A 4,318-nucleotide genomic window follows, 5' to 3' on the forward strand; every position below is an offset into this window, starting at 1 on the left:
AAAAATGAAGATCATTTAAGAGACCTCTGGGACAACATCAAGCATACTAATATTTACATTATAAGGTCCCAGAAGGAGCAGAGAGAGAGAGGCAGAGAACTTATCTGAAGAAATAATAACTAAAAAAAACAAAACCATAATCTGGAAACGAGAACAGACATCCAAGCCCAGTAAGCACAGAGAATTCCAAACAAGATGAACCCAAAGAGACCCTCACAAAGACACATAATAATTAAAATAGCAAAAATTAAAGATAAAGAGAGCCCCTTTAAAAGAAGCAAGAGAAAAGCAACTAGTTACAGACAAAGGAATTCACAAAAAACTGTTCTCTAACTTTACAGCAAAAACATTGCAGGACAGAAAGGAGTGGACCAATACATCCAAATTGATGAAAGTAAAAACCTACAACCAAGAATACTCTACCCAGCAAGGCTTTCATTCAGATTTGAAGGAGAGAGAAAGAGTTTAACAGGCAAAAAAAAAAGAGCAAAAGAGCTTTGCACCGCTAAATCAACTTAACAGAAAATGTTAAAGGGACTTCTCTAAGTGGAAAAAATAGACCACAACTAATAATATAACAATTACAAAAGAAAAAATTTTATTGGTAAAGGCAAACATAGGGTAAAGGTAGTAGGACAACCACTTAAACATTAGGATGGTTAAAAGACAAAAGTAGTAAGATCATCTATATAGTAATTAAGGGACACACAAAACCCAGAAATGAACCCACACTTATACATCAATTAATTTATGACAAAAGAGCAAAAGTATACAATGGGGAAAAGACAGTCTCTTCAATAAGTGGTATTGGGAAAACTGAACAGCCACATGCAAAAGAACCAAAATGGACTACTTTCTCACACCATCTGTAAAAATAAACTCAAAATGAACCAAAGACTTATTAAATGTAAGATCTGAAACCATAAAACTTGAAGAAAACATAGGTAGTACACTCTTTGACACATCTTAGCAATATTTTTTTTTGACATGTCTCCTCAGGCAAGGGAAACACAAGGAAAAATAAACAAATGGACCATATCAAACGTTTGTACAGTAACATCTTACCAACAACAAAATGTGTTGATAAAGAACATGGTATTGAAAAAGAATATGTATCTTGTTTATTAAATATTAGAGCACACCAATTATATTAATTGTATTATTCAAATTATTTGACTTTTCAAATTTTTTTCACTATCCTGGCAATTTTCTGAAAGATATGCAAAAATACTCATAATTAATGCATCTCAGTAGGTTTTTTAACTTTTATAATATGAACAACAACCCCAATAACTATAAAAATGCAAAAAAGTTAAATAAGATGGATTTATAGATGGATAGCAGAAAGATGGATAGGTATTTAATAAAACAAGTAAAACAAAATGTTCATTGTAGACTCTTGATAGTTGCATATTCAGGTGTTCACTGTATAATTCTTTCAACATTTCTGTTTGAATATTTTCATAATAAAATGTTCAAGTGAAACAAAATTTTAAAACCAACTTCACAAATGTGTACTTTAAGAATGTCCACCAGCTAAAGTGCTCAAAGCAAGTTAGCCTGTCTTCATCACCCACAGGTATTATGGAATGAAGCTGATAGAAGAAAAGGTAACAGCACTGTCTTACATATAAACACTCAAACTTAAAATCTAGCTAGACCTTTTCAGGGGTGGCAGGGAGGACGGACAGAGCGCCATGAAGGCCTCAGGCACAGTTCAAGAATACAAGATGGCGGGCGATGCCTGCCTGACTCCCGGGCTCCGCAGGCCGCTTTTCTACCGCGTGAGCATGAAACTCTCTGCGCCTGAGCACGTCGTCGCCAAGTCCCCCTCTGGTACTTTGTGTCTCAGCTGGGGAAGGTGAAGGCCTCAGGGGAAATGGTCTACTGTGGACAGGGAAATCCCCGCCGCAGGTGAAGAACTTTGGCATCTGGCTGCGCAATGACTCCCACAGCGGCACCCACAACACGTACCAAGAGTACCCGGACCTGATCACAGCTGGAACCGCCACCCTTGCGCACGTGGCCCCGTGCCCAGGACCACTCAGTTCAGATCACGAAGGCGGAGGAGGTCGCAGCCAGCAAGTGCCACAGCCCTGCACTTCCGCTACTGCCAGATCAGATTCCTGCTGCCCCACCCCAGCCTCCACCACCTGCACAAGCCAGGCTTTGCCACCAAGAGGCTGACACCTTCTCTTAGGTGCAGGCCTTCTCTGTCCCTAGGTTGGTCCAAATAAAACTTACTGGGAAAACCGAAAAATAAAATAAAATCTAGCTGGAATGGTAGCAGCAATTAACACTTACTTAACCTTTACTCTGTGCCAGAACATGTATTATCTCATTTTTATCTTCAGGACAGCCCCTATGAGGCAATAACTAATATGACCATTTTATAGGTGAGAAAACTGAGGCTCCTAAAAGTGAAGGAGGCTTTCTAAGTCTGGACAGCCTCTCATGGGCAAAGTCAGAATTCACACTCAGATCCACGTGACTCTAGGACTAACATTGGTCAGCCATAAGACTGCAGACCTGCTGTGTCAACACAACGGCCACTATTACAAGCAGCTGCTGAGCACCAAAAGTGAAGGAAGTCTGAATTGAGATGTGCTCAGAGTGTAAAAGACACACCAAATTTCTAAAATTCAAAACAGAAAAAAGAAAAAGTATTTCTGATCATTTTTAATGTTGTGTGTTGAATCAGTATTTTGTATATATTGAGTTAAATAAAATATATTTTTAAATTAATTTTAACAATTACTATTGTAAAATAGAATATCTCCTACCATATCAATAAACAAGGATATAACAGTCATCAGTGATTTCAGGCCTCCAAATGTGAATGAGGACTCCCAAAAGAGAACATAATGCCTGCAATCCAGCAGATGCCACCAACGCTCACAGTGATTGCTGAGGAGCTGGGGGGGGCGGGTGGGGGGAATGTGAGAAATCAAAAAGACAGGACACTGGCCCCAGATAGCTGAGATGTATATAAAAGAAATGACTTTGATAATCCCAGACTCTTGCATTTTCCCATACACTAGTTCAGTTCAGTTCCGTTCACTTCAGTCACTCAGTCGTGTCCAACTCTTTGCGACCCTATGAATCGCAGCATGCCAGGCCTCCCTGTCCATCATAGAAGAGTGCTAAACTCCTTAACTTGATATCTGATTTTTCTTATAAAAATCTATAATGTTCAGACTGCCTGCCTCTTTTGTTGCAAACCTGTATATAGCCTGACACTGTCTTCCGCCTTCTCAGAGTCTCCCAGGGCTACCTGAAATGCTATTTCCAGAGCTTGGAGTCCTAACATTCCCACCAAATAAAATAATTCTCTACTTTCAGGTTGTGACTACCTTTTTAGTTGACACTAGAAATGTCTTCATTGTATTTGTAGCTCACACATTAAATTTCTACTGTATGGTGCAGGTCTACACCTATCTGACTCTGAAATGAATTGTTTTGCTTTTCTTTCCTCTGTTTGAATCAAGCCTCCTTGTGACAAAAATAATACAAAAGGGGCTGGTGAAAAGAATCACCTTAAGCGCACATTGTGCCAACTTGAGCTCAAAGGAAGAAGGACAGTATTGTCAAAGGAGGGGCAGTAGGAGCAGGCATGATTAGACTGGCAGGCAGGTGACAAGGAAGGACTTGTTTTACAGCATGTATATTATCTATGGTGAAACAGACCACCAGCCCAGGTGGGATGCATGAGACAAGTGCTCGGGCCTGGTGCACTGGGAGGACCCAGAGGGATCGGGTGGAGAGGGAGGGGGGAGGGGGGATCGGGATGGGGAATACGTGTAACTCTATGGCTGATTCATGTCAATGTATGACAAAACCCACTGAAATGTTGTGAAGTAATTAGCCTCCACTAATAAAAAAAAAAATTAAAAAAAAAAAAAAGGAAGTACTTGTTTTAGCTATGGAGGGGTTCTCATGTGAAGATCAAATAGACCAGCACATACTAGGCCTCTCCTACATCACAAAAGACCATCCATTGTGGGATTTGCTGTTTAGTGAATGCCTGCTACATACACGTTTCTCTAATCTTGCCTGGATTCACAGAGGTTCATGGTGGTTTAATAACATTGACTTTCCCTCCACTGCACTGAAGTGTCAAAAGAGGTAAGAGTAGAACCCCAGAGCAAGTAAGATAAGGCAATGCCTCTGCTGATACACCTGGCCCCTTGTCTCTGGAGCCCCAGAGCCCTGTGGCCCCGTCACAGAAATCTGAGCTCACACTTAGGCCAAGACTGGACACGCTAAGGGAAGTAACAGTGTTAGGTATACTGGTGCCAGATTGTAAATTCCTTTGGAG

General features: G+C 40.5%; 1 pseudogene; it reads left to right on the plus strand.

The window, feature by feature from the left end:
* The first annotated feature begins 1,697 nt into the window (after nt 1-1,697).
* On the plus strand, nt 1,698-2,200 carry LOC136157254 (large ribosomal subunit protein eL20 pseudogene; annotated as a pseudogene).
* Nucleotides 2,201-4,318: the final 2,118 nt, after the last annotated feature.

This window comes from Muntiacus reevesi, chromosome 2 (assembly GCF_963930625.1).
Source record: "Muntiacus reevesi chromosome 2, mMunRee1.1, whole genome shotgun sequence".
Taxonomy (NCBI): Eukaryota; Metazoa; Chordata; class Mammalia; order Artiodactyla; family Cervidae; genus Muntiacus; species Muntiacus reevesi.